The sequence below is a fragment of the Trachinotus anak genome, unplaced genomic scaffold, assembly GCF_046630095.1.
Source record: "Trachinotus anak isolate AG129_WGS33_773 ecotype Australia unplaced genomic scaffold, CSIRO_AGI_Tana_v1 ptg000003l, whole genome shotgun sequence".
Classification (NCBI taxonomy): Eukaryota; Metazoa; Chordata; class Actinopteri; order Carangiformes; family Carangidae; genus Trachinotus; species Trachinotus anak.
In genome coordinates this window covers 15,879,780-15,892,711 of record NW_027273854.1, presented here as the reverse complement: position 1 = coordinate 15,892,711, position 12,932 = coordinate 15,879,780, and the positions used below count along the sequence as shown (strand labels likewise).

At 40.1% G+C, this 12,932-nt stretch overlaps 1 long non-coding RNA gene across 1 annotated transcript; it reads right to left on the bottom strand.

Moving 5' to 3' along the window:
- Positions 1–1,274: 1,274 nt before the first annotated feature.
- LOC139618287 (uncharacterized) lies at positions 1,275–7,436 on the bottom strand. The gene is made up of 2 exons (XR_011689710.1): positions 2,501–7,436; positions 1,275–2,396 (listed from the first exon to the last, which is right to left on the bottom strand). It is a non-coding gene; the product is annotated as an uncharacterized lncRNA (long non-coding RNA).
- Between the last annotated feature and the right edge of the window lie 5,496 nt (positions 7,437–12,932).

Here is a 12,932-nt window from a genome sequence, read left to right as displayed (position 1 = left end):
TAACTTACCTCATAAGCTGCTTACTGACCAAACTTTCCAACCACGCTGGTGATATGCGTATTACAATAATAATACTGCAGCCAGGAACACTTGATCTCTTAATTCTTTGGTGAGCACAGCAGGCAGAGAGGAGGGCTGCAGTGATAATGTGCTGCTGAAATGGTCTCAGACTTCTTGTTAGAGATATAAACATCCCAGCCTTCACTGGGAATATGTAGCCTACACGATAATGAATCCTCTTCTTTCAGAAACACCAGTCTCAGGCATGGGGATACTCACATGGGGCTGATTTTGGCTGATGTCTCTTTTTTGTTCTTACGTCTCATAAAAGGTGGAGAGGCTGTAGTTGTCCCCATGTCAACGCACACCTTTAAATTCAGAGAACACTGACACGGGGGACTGTTTCTCAGACGCAAGGGCTGAATGATAAATACAGAGGGTCAAAACCAAACCACATCTTCCCATTTATCCTCTCAGCCTATCAAACCTTGCACAGAAATGACTTTTTTCTAACTTGATAAGATCACAGTAAAAAAATCTCATCAGACATGAGGTTGTAGAGTCTCACTATAGTTTGGATCCTCATTAAAGCTTAAGCCTGCGTTTCATTTGCTTCCTTCTGACAACAGTGACCTTCCCACTAATTGAAAAGGAGAGCTCTGGATTAGTGTGCACTAAATTATTTTTAGGAGGCTTGACACCCTGGAAGAGAAACTTTGTGCGGGACTGTTTGTGTGTACAAATGTGGAGGTTGAATCGAGGCCTTGCTTTGCTGTGATGCGTGCAACCTGAGTAACAGTAAACATTTAATGCCTCCTCCATCTGAGTTGTGGACCTGTCGATTTAACTAATCTCGTATACCGGCCGGGTGTGAATTCATTTTCTGACTTGTTCTACTACTGGGCCTGATTAATATGTTCACAGACAAATAGACACAGTCACGTCTATTTATCTCTGATGCTTCGTACTATCGTTCATATCTTCAAACATTGATTTTCTCTGCAAACAAGAGAGACCATCAATCTGCCTTCAATTTAGGCCAATTTCTGAGCGCTGCCCTCGTTTGCAATGAACTGTCAAGGCTCTGCTTAAGTCAAACGCTGTTTTCATCCGTTTCCGAACATCAGACCTGCTTTTATTTCTCTGGTGTTTTCTTGGCTCACTGACTTTTATCGCTGACATTTCCATTCCTCTCACTCTAAACAGGCGCTGAACTGTGCAGGTCAGTATGAGCCTGCCCTTCTTAAATGTTACAGTGGGAACACATTTATCCATTTGCTTGTTTGGACAGAATACCAAACTTTGCCAACTAGTTGTGCATTCAGTGAGCTCACGAAACTGATCGCGTGAGGAGAAATTCAACCCCTCATCATAAACTGATGCTATGCAGTCAAACATTTTCCAAAACCCACTTGACTTTATTTTAAATCCTGGTGTCAGGTCAAATGTGCACGAAATAATACACAAAACATCTAGCATATTTACATTTGATGGAACAACGCAGTCATTAAACGTCTGTCAGCTAATATTTCTGGATTACATTATTTACATACTGTGCAGTGGGCTTTACTGTATGAAACTGTTGGACACTATGGGGGGAAAAAGGAGATTATTTCAACACTCCTAATGCTACAAATAATAGGACACTGGATGTCAAGGGGCTTACCAGTTAAATACAAATTACCTTCTGCATCTAAGTCAATACATTATGGAAGCCAGCAGTAACAAAAGGTGACATATCATGGTCAGGAGGCAACATTTTTGAAAGGAGGTCACACAAATTTAATTCGATTTCCAAGCATAGCCCGTAGGCCAGTCAAAACACAACATTGTCTCCCTGTTCCGCTGGGATTGCTGTCAGGGAGCAGGGCTAACTAATCAAAAATAAAATGTGTTTCAATTAATGGATAAGTTTCGTGGGTGACGCTCGGTGAGAGGAACAAGATGATGTGTCACTTCTGGTTTTCAGTCTGGTCCAGACAGGAGGGCGAAGGAGGAAATGGGATTCATCATCTTTCCCCCGCTGGGCGTCAGTCTTTGAGGAACCTGGAAAACCCTTCAAAACAGTGGTGAAGTGTCGTCTCAAGAGAAAAAACCATCAGTTCAACACTGCGACAGACATTAAGGTTGGAGGGACATTAATTGGAGGGAAGGTTTTCCGCCTGTCAGGAATGACTCTGGTGTCGCTGACTTCACGAATTCGGCTCTGTAGCTGCTCCACGACGCTCACAAGCTGGCCACTAAACGTGTCTGCAGGTCGTGGGCCATGCGAGAGCAGCGTGGCTCAGCCGAAAGCCAGCCGAGAGGGCATGAGAGTGAACCCAGAGCCATAAAGTCGCGGCCCGTCAACTAAACAATGAGCAGATTCAGGTGATGGTTTTCTTCAGATTCTGTTTCTGTAACGTGGTTTTCACAGCGTTATTTGATACATGGTTAAAAAAAAAAAAAATATATATATATATGTAATTTACAGGTAATGTAACTAATTAGGCTAACTTACATAACCTTAAATAGCGGCCTAAAACAGTGTGTTTTCATAAATGAAATACTGTATGTGGTTTGTGAGTTGCTGGTAGCCAGGAAAGCTAGTTGTAGCTGTGTTTACTACATGCTTGTTTAATTCTTTTGCTGGCTATTGTATGTAGATGCGAGAAGCCCACAGGTGTAATTAATGACACTGATGAGGGCTGCATTCCATTTAGCTTGGCCAGTTGCAGGGCCTTGTCATCGTGCTGCTTTGCTCCCTGACTGGCTGATTAATGGAGCAGAGCCCTCATTAGTGGTTTTAATTACACCTGTGCTTTTTCTGCTATGAGGAGTCAAAATGGCCGTTTTGAAAAAGAACCAGTATTGTATTGCGAAGAGCTGAAATGACTGACAGTGTCACAAAATGGGTGTCATTCTTGGTGTTTGTGTTATACCCAAATGACTTCTGTATACTCATGGGTAGTGTACACAGGGGCACAAATTACCTGGACTACTGTATTTCTGCTAGCAGAGAGTAAAGGGCACCATTTAAGATACTTCATCTTCGCTCCTCTTACCTGCCAAGCCTCACCACCCTTCACCAAACACAGGTTTGCCTTATTGGCAGGCAGAGGGGCTGGCAGGAATCCCCTACACACTTGAGTGATGTGGCGTCTGCTGAATAAAGAGTAGGAGCGTGAGAGAGCAAAGACAGAGGCAGACAGATGGAGAGAGTCAGATAAAGGCGGGAAGGTAGGATTAGGAGACGAGGAGAACAGGACAGTCAAATGTAGATTTTCATGGGGCTGGCCGCCATCTCGCCCACCAGTCCCTTTTTATCCGGTCAAACTCTGTAGAGAAGTGACTATACTCGAGGGTGATCAGGCTGGTTGGAGCGTGACTTGCGCTGGTAGCTGGGTGCTACTGCTCCTACATGGGCTGTGTATGTATGCCCATATTTGTGACTTCTTGCTTTTCTTTTTCTCTGCTTTTATGCTTCCTCCGTTCATGAATTCAATATTTCTTTTTTTTTTTTTTTTTTTTTTTTTAACATCTCACGACAGGCTAAAATGTTGTATTAACATTATATTGTATTGTATCTTAACATATTTCACTGTCATCTTATGTCATGGTCAGTGTGTAGTGTTTGGCAGCTGAAACTAATTAGGTAGATTAATCAACTGGGCCGAGTCAGTTAACAGAAGATTAAGTAAAATAGTATTTTAAGCAAAAATGCCAAACATCTAATTCCAAGGTCTCAAAAATGAAGATTTGCTCCTTCACTTTGTCTTATACAATATTAAGTTGAACATCTTTGTTTTGTTCTGTTTGTCAAAGAGGTTATTTAAAGACAACACCTGAGATGCAGCTAACAGTTACTTTTTTATTAAAGATTAATCAGTAAAATGTCATAAGATACTGAAATATGCTCCTCGCAATTCAAGACTCAAGGTAATGAGTCAATTATTTTTCAAAATAAACAATTATTTTTCTGTCAGTCTACTAATCAATCAAGTGATTGCTTCAGGTGTAGAGATCACCTTGCGTTTTCGGAAATTCTAAAAGCATTTTTTCACTGGTTTCCGACATTTTATACCACACCTTACTTGGCACAGGGCATCAAGTTGTTTTTGATCTGAAATTTTAATCTTTAAATTTGAATTGTACAAGCCGATGCTCTGTGTTTGAGCGTTAACTTTTAGAAGTATCCTCCACTTAAACATGACAGAGACAGACTGATACGCACACCCAGAGCAAGTCTGGTCTGTGCCTCGTGCTGTTTTAGACAATCCTTTACAGATGCGGTGAAGCAGAGAACAAGAGCAAATGAAACACAGCCAAACTGTTGTGTGTGGAAAATGTTTTCTGGCACTGGCATCCATTGCTCGCTCTTTCTGTCTCTCTCTAACATTATGAGGTAGTTACTGTAAGCCGGGCCCATAAGCGATCCCTAGATGCATGCTGGCACTGCACCACTCAGTCTGCTCTGTAGCCTCTGAGACGTCCTGCCTGGTTTGAGCTACCTGTTTCATAAAGCTGTGTAAATTAAAGTTAACTATTGTCACCATAAAGGGATACCTCTATTGCCTGGTGACGGTAAGTTCATTATCATTGCGAATATGATTGCAGAACATTAAAGCTGTTAGAGGAGACAGGTGATTGGTCCATACTGGCGGTAACTCCCTGTGGCTCAAGTTATTAAAAAAATCTGGAGGTTCCTGTAGCTTGAATGCTGTTTGGCTAGAGAAGCAGATTAACACCATATATGTGACTCAAATCTTTTTTACACCTGAGTAACGCTCAGTGACGCACCAGCTTTAAGCCCTCTGTGTATTGTTTGAATCTGAATAATGATGTAAAGCTACAGTTCAACATTCTGGCAGAGAGGTAGATGAGAGGGTTGATACCAATGTCCCCTCTGTCCATTAAATATGAAGCTATAGCCAGCAGCTTCTTAGCTCATCTTAGCAGAAAGACAGGAAACAGCTAGACTAACTCTGGCTCTGCCCACCGGTAACAAAAGCTGCCTACCAAGCACCTCTAGATCACACTAATTAACATGTTATTTGTTCTTTGTGTAATCTGTACAAAAACAGTTGTTTAAAATCAACAATTTGTTAGGTCATGCAGGGTTATGTGCTCTTTCTTCGTCAGAAGTAACTTCCTGGAATCTGCCTGGTCATTGCCAGAACCAAGAAATAGTCCCCATGCTAAGCTAAGCTAACTGACTGCTGGCTCCAGCTACATATTTATTGTACAGATGTGACAGTGATATTGATCCTCTCATCTAACTCTGCAAGAAATTGAAGAAGGCTATTTCCAAAGCATTGAATATATTCCTTTAAGTGATGTATGATCCCGAAACTTTTTAGAGTATGTTTATTGATTTGCTACATAATAGCCATAATACAAACGAACAAAAGAAGAATAAAGAAAAACAAAACACGTCTCCCCAAACAAACACATATAGACAATAGCTACAGTCACACTCAAATGAGGTACAAAGCAGTGTTTCTTTAAAAAGAACAAATGTATGTACAAATACCACAGTATTTTATAAAAGAGAAAAACAGAGTGCACAGCCTGGTGCTTTACACTGGATTCTACACATTCCTTCTTGCCCTGAAAGAAATTCAATACAGTGTCCCAGATCTTACCAAACACACCTCCACTGGTCTCCCAACTTTTATTCCAGTGCGCTGGCATACTGCGCTGCTGAAATACTACATTTGTCAGTTTTACATTTCTAAACTATGTGGACAGGTTTTTACTGGATGCAAATGTAGAAAATGTTTTTGCCCTTCTTACTCATGGTTGGGGAAAGTGGCTTTGACAGGCAGCAGAGATTAGATATGGACCTTGACAGGTCTGCCTATTGTGTGTGCCTGAAGGGGTGTCATCACCTGTCAGGACCAAAATGACTTTAGTCTGGTGTGTTAGCCGTGTTTGTTGCTTTTCAATTCCTTGTTTGGATATTGAAATGAACAATCTTCTGTCACTACAGTCACACGAGGCTGACAGTTGCAGGGAGTCACAGGGAATATGTGACAGCGATGAAGGCTTTTACCACCACTCCCCACCCTTGGCTCATCCTGTCTGTGTCTGTCCTCCTGCTGTGTGGTGTGAAGGCGTTGTGGTTGTAATTGCCTTCAAGACTGGCTTAGGCGCTGGACCAAGGATCTTTCAGCTGTGATCTGTTAAGCCTATTACATACTTGTTGCATGAAGACGCACAATCCTGTGCAGATGAAAGCCTGAGTGTGAGAACCAATTTGTGCCACTTGCTTTGGCGTCACCGCATCCCGTCTGCTGAAATACAGTGTAAGGCCTCTGTTCGGTGGATCATTAGTACTTCAAACCAACAAAAAAAAAAGGCAATGCAATGAATTCAGAGGTCTTTGATTGTGGCTGTACTCTTACTGGCCAGGTTATATCAAACATCTTAAACCAGTTGGATGGGACTTTGGCTGTCTCACTGGCAGCATTCATTTCAATCTCATATGTCAACAGAAGTAGCTTGTATGAGGGAGCAGATAGGGAACAAAAAGCTCATGCCTGATGAGTGATCCTTTGTGATGCAATCTGGTGGTAAATATGCTTGGACAGTTTCAAACAGTAGCCTGCTGGTAGAAACTTAGTAGAAATTCCACCGTAGACAGCTTCAGTGATGACTGACATGCTTGTCAGATGATATTCAGTGACTGAGCAATCTCTCTCGCAAGATAAAGAGATCCTGACTCTATTCAGAAAATCCTGAACTACCTGTTATTAAAATACTGAAAAATCCTAAACCAGGTGGACATTAAAGGAGCCAATTATTACCCTGTACACCCACAAGATTTATGACCTCATCATCTAAGGCAATTCACAGTTAAATGTGCAGGCGACATCCAGAACCTAGTGGGAAAAAAAAGCTGAGTGTACATCAGTTTAACTTCTTTTCCCAATAAAGTGATGTTAGACAGTGCTAGCGGGGTTACAAGTGCATTAAAGAGCATTAAACCCTGTGAACTGGCTTGTAAAGATCCCATGTTTTAAAGAGTTGTAAGCAGTGACCTTGTAAGGAAAAAAACAAAGGTTCTGACAAGGTACATTTTGTGATGTTGGCTATTATTTGAACAAGAAACAGTACAGTATATTTGCTGTTCTCAACCTGTGTCTGTTCTCTATCTGCTTGTCCTGTTTTTCTGAAGGCTCTGTTTGTCATGACATCTCTCAACTGTCACAGCCGTGTCCTTGGATTGGCAAACAGGAGAGATGCTTGCTGCTGCTTTTTACAACCAGTTGAGGTAGTTCAGAGATTTAGCAGCAACAAAATGAGTGGATAGATTATTAATCACAGTAAAAACAAACAGTATATTATTATTATATATAGGTGCTACAGTAAATACAATACAGTCTGTTGGAGGGTGTATGGAGTGGGCAGTAAATGTTTACTTGTTGCCTATATGTATATGTGTGTGTGTGTGTGTGTGTATATACATATATATATGTATATATATATATACACACACACACACACACACAATCTACCTTGACTGCTATCACTCCTACCAGACAGTGTTGTGTGTGTGTGGGTGTATGTGGCAGTCACCATATGTGGAGGAGGCGCTGCTGTTTGTATATTTGGATCCATGTCATATGATTAAACAAGGAATCCTGCAGGGTTTTGCATCTGTTGTTGTTTATGGCTCCTTCTGTACTGTATGTGCTCTCTGAACAGTAGTAGAAGTATTATGTTAGAAAGTTAATATGAATTGGAAATGGCTGTTGGCTAAATTATTAGGATGCGTTGGATTTTGTGTGCGTTTTATGACTTCTGGCTTGCAAATGTGTCAGTGTTGTAAATATTACAGACGGCTGTGCAGAGAGGTCAGGTACAGTAAATTCTGCCTCTTGAGATTTGAAATAACTGTCACATTTTTATTCATGTGCAAGCAACATTTGATAATTTCATTTATAAATATAATATATGTTCCTTGCCATTTTGGAGGAATTTGTAAAGAAAACAAATAGATTTCTAGTGTTTTGTGTCTGCACTTCTTAATATGCTGTGATTCTGGATCACAACTTTCTCTTTCTCATATTTACTCGACTGCCATTGGATAGAGAACATTTCCACGCAGCCATGCAAGTTTTAAGATTAGGACTAATTACAAAACATTACACACCAAAGCTTTGACAGTAATTTCAACTGGTAGTGTGTCTTACATAGATAATGTATGTTACTTATTAGAGCAGAAAATGCTTTTGCATGCTTAAAACTTTTCTTTGATTTACAGTAATGCAACTGAATAGCCTTAATTTGAACCAATTCATTATGAAATGTTGTATTATTTAAAGCACATTCAAAAGAGAAGGAGGTTGAGACAGGGAGTGAGAGCTTGATGAGAATATGACCTTAAGCCTGTCCGTTCATTTTGTAGAGCTGATTGAGTAGTTCACACAACCCCTGTAAACCGTGATGACATGCCATTAAAATGATAATTGTATTTTAGATCAAGCTCTCATGTCTTTGTAACACTCCTGGGTAGGCCATACCTTGTACGATATCTTGTAAAGTGACTGCTATCATACGGTGTCATAAGCTGATAGTCCTTTGTTCCACCCTTTGCCTGTATGTGATCAGACAGATCATTGTGTCAGCTGCAATCAAGAAGGCCCTGTGTCCGGATCAAACAATTTCTTACATCTGAATTTAGATTACCTTTCTGCCTGTGGATCAAAGGTTCCACTCTGAGATGGGGATTATTCAGCAGGGGAAGGTGTATCTAAAGAGTCCGAGGCCTCAACTTGGATTTTCTATCTCAGATGGACTGGAGTCACAGAGGAAAACTTTATAGTGTTAAAATGCAATTTCTTATTAAATGAATATCTGTCAAGCCATGTAGAAGACCTTACTGATTATTTAATTGTTTGCCAAGTTGCATCTCTGAACGGGCAGCACAGTTTCACTGGTGATTTTATGGCTGTGATCCTTTCATGATCCTTCCATCCTGTGATACCTTAAGCTAGGCTGCCCCTCTTTCACCTTTCCCACCTCTATGACACATTTGAATTAGGTTTTTAACTGCTCGTATCTCCTCTCAATTCAGTACTTATTGCCAGTGCAGCAATAAAAATTCATTACAGTCTTTTGCCGTAGGTGGGTGCTGGATATGTGCAGAATTTCATTCTCACACTCTCGGGGCTGCAGCACTAAAACACAATTTCAGTCTGAATAGTTTTCCTGAGGCCTGTGAGGTCTTGGCTTATGCTGAGAGATTCGACTCTGCCGGAACATGTGAGTCAGGCGGTGTTTCTCAATTATCTCTTGTGTTCTGTTGGGTTGTACCGCAGTGTTTTATTTACTTGCCATGTTTGATAACCACGAGCCGCATATTGCTGTGACACTGAAGCTGTTCAGATCACTGCAGTCAGATATAAAAATATCACTTTCATAACTGTTGTTTGTTGTTAATGGGAACAGAGGATTTCTGCAGTACACGTGTCTACTCCTTACTGAATCAATTACAATATATGCTGCCACTGTCACATTTTGTTATGAAGAAGACATCAGCAAGAGATTCTCAAGCCATGTGAGTCAAACACATTTTAGTAGGAAAACCACGATGCAAGCATTTCTTATATAAGTCATTAATTCTTGAAACATTTACACCATCAGATTCAGACTCTGCCTCTCAGAAAGTTTTTCACATGCTAAGTATGTCATAAAACAGCGAGTAAGGAAAATTACATGTGTTGTGATTGCCTGTGTTGGTGTACTGCGATAAGTTAACATTAATGAAACAGTCTTTGCAACACCTACACCATATAAAAATGCAACCTAACAATTGAAAAAGCAATTATGAATGCTTTTATCACATTTAATGCTCTTTTAGGTGAGACTTTAATGCATATATAATAATATGTAACTTATTTATATGATTTATATGATCTCCATATGGGATAAGGTAATGAAAGGGGCTCTGAGAAAATCTCACATGGAGGGGTTATTGAAGAACAGGAAATATCTGGGTTTCTGTTCCCACACAGTTTTGATAGCATATCATATCTGTGAAATACGATATACCATAATTACAGTTTAATATTGTTGTTAACACCGTTTTCCCCAAACTTCAATTTTGTTCCCCCTTGTTCCCAATAGGCTTGTTTTCTTCAACTGTATCTACATTTAACTATCAGTAGAAACTGGAAAGCATTTTATTGGAACGTAATTTATACAGCAAAATTACACAGTAAATCCGAGGCTCCACATCAAAATGATACCCTCTTTTTTTCTTCACCCTTAAACTTTTTTGTCAGATAAAAAGTCCAGACCAAAGGTGAGCTAGGAGTTTTCACTCTTGTGTCAAAATTCAGCAGGGTTGGAGTTCAGTTGCACTCAGTGGGGGTCGTTGGCACTATTATAATGAGGGTCAGCAGGGTAAGGCTGGGACAGGATGCAGAGGGAAGAACAGCTCTCTGGATGTCTGCCACAGCAATGTCCTGAACATGAGAGCTGCCACAGAGGGAAGAAAAGGTTGGTGTAACATTGATTGACCATGCAGACCTGTGTGTACTGTGAATTGGGTTTGCCATAATACAACTGTCAGTCAGACCTGTCATATATTCTTCTCCCCGTCCTCCAGATAATGACATGTGCCTAAGCTCTGTCTAGCTTGCTTTATTATTTGTTTGGTTAATTAATTGCTCAACTCAGGTTTAGCTCCACATATTCATTACTCTACCGATTTCCCATAGACTAGTTCATCACAATGCGTGCTGTTATTAGCTCAGTTAACGTCAAACAGTTCACTGCTGAACCCGTGTCTAAAAACTTTCCATACTGTTGTGCAGTAAACATTGAGTGAGATGTGTTATTGACTTGTTGGTCCTCTCATGTTTTCCCACACACTGTGCTGAGCCTTTCTACCAGTGTGCTATTCCACTAATCAATAGCATCACTAACTATGTGGGGAAATAGCTCTAGTCAGCCTCTTACCAGAGAAACCCATTCTCATCCAGCTACTGACTCATAATTGGTCCAGATACAATGCACTAGTATATTTCTATACATTTCAGGTGTCATTAGCGGTGAGTCATGTGTGCAGCATGGAGGCAGTTGGGAGAAACATAAGACACAGATAAAGAGGATGGTTATTAAAAGAAGCTATGGAGCAGGAATGCAGCAGAGGATGACAGGTTTTGAGGAATGGATAAAGATTTAAAGCCGAGCGGAGAAGGGAAGAGAGTTTGCGTTGAATCCCAGATTCTGACTGAGCCACTGATCCTGCTCTCTTGTGGCATCTGCTTTGTGTGCTTGATCTCAGATGTGCTAATAGCATTAAGGCTGGATGTTCTGACTGCCAATGTAATTAGTGATGTAGATGTTTGTGTTTAAAAAATGGACAACAGAGAGGAAAAATATCTTATTTATAGAACTTTCTTCTAAATTCTAGTCATATTTTAAGCTTTCTCGATGAATATCTGTTGACTGAAATGTCATAGAATTAACTTAGTACAAGTAATTAGAATCATTGGTCATTTCAGGGAACCCGTGTAAAGGTTATGTTTTGCAAAATAAATCAATGCTATTGCTAACTTTAATAAGTAAAAAAGCAATATTGTGGTAAGGAGGCAAAGTTCTTGAGTTCCTCCTCAAAGACTTGGAGTTTGATTTCCCATAGCAGCATTTCCCTCTTGACTCAGTGTGCTCACGGCATCTGTGTCTCCTACTGTCTTGGTCAGGTTACCTACACATTATGAGAAGCTTACATTTAGTCATGTGGATATGATGATCACAGGCATCTGGAGTCATTATTTGTTTCACTTATATCGAGAAATAACTGTTCATGTGTGCATACTGCCTTCACAGAGACAATATTCAATTTAAATCAAGACTTAAATGGTTAATGACCGTTAAAAGTTGATTTATAAACCACATTTTCAGTTTATATCAGTAAGGGAATTTATTCCTTAAAGTCTATTTGTTTTAATTAGTCTGTGTTCTTTTATTCAGTAAGTGTCTTCACACAAGTTTCATCTTAAGTCTCTTCAGACAGGTTACCATCGTTAGTCACCATTGTTCATTGTTAATCACTGTTCTGGTGAGTGTGCAGTTTTCTACTCCCGTCAGCAGACGCCATATTAACCAAGGTAAAGCAGGATCCCTTAGCAAGTGTAGGGAGCTGTAAACATCTAAGGGAAAACTTTAGGCACCTTAGAGTCCCAGGCACAGATTGTATACTATGTCTTTATTAAGACAAAAGTCAAGGAAGACCCTCAGAGGGAGTTAGGTAAGAGGGTGAGGTCATGGTTAGATTTAGGTATCCAATGCAAGTTTCATACATGTATATGAGACATGTGGAATAGCCTTATTTGGGAATATAGTTGGTGACATGCAAGCTTAAGCTTATATGCACCCTTTCCAGGGGACCGCTTCAGAGTTGGGATGGCATTACATTAGTTAACCTGTTCACATCTGCAATTCATCATCCTATTTTCATCCAGCTCACAAGGTTCCCATCACAATATCGTGTATTCACATTATGTTCTTAATTTGATAGAAAACAGTGAATATTTTGCTGGCAAGGATTTATCCTGTGCATGCTTCATTTCCTAACTAAGTTTACATATTTGTGCTATAGCGTTTGCAAGAGACTGCAGCAAAGCCGCTGTTTGCTTCTGATCAAAGCATAAATGAGATTGGATGTTGACGGTAATACATTTTTTTTTTTTTTTTTTTTTTACATTTTTCTTTTTCCCATTTGTGCATGTTTGATGTTTCCCACCACAAACCAGAAAGTGAAGCACTGATGTCTTCAGCTCTTGCATGTAAGAAGAACTGAGCCTGCAAGTGATTTAAAGATGAAAGCTGTCAGCACCACCCTCTCCATCCAGGGGGCCTTGAGAATAATATTGCATCAGAGCCTTTTGTGACAAAAGAACAATGGTTTTGAGTCTGAATAGACTTTAGATGAAGTG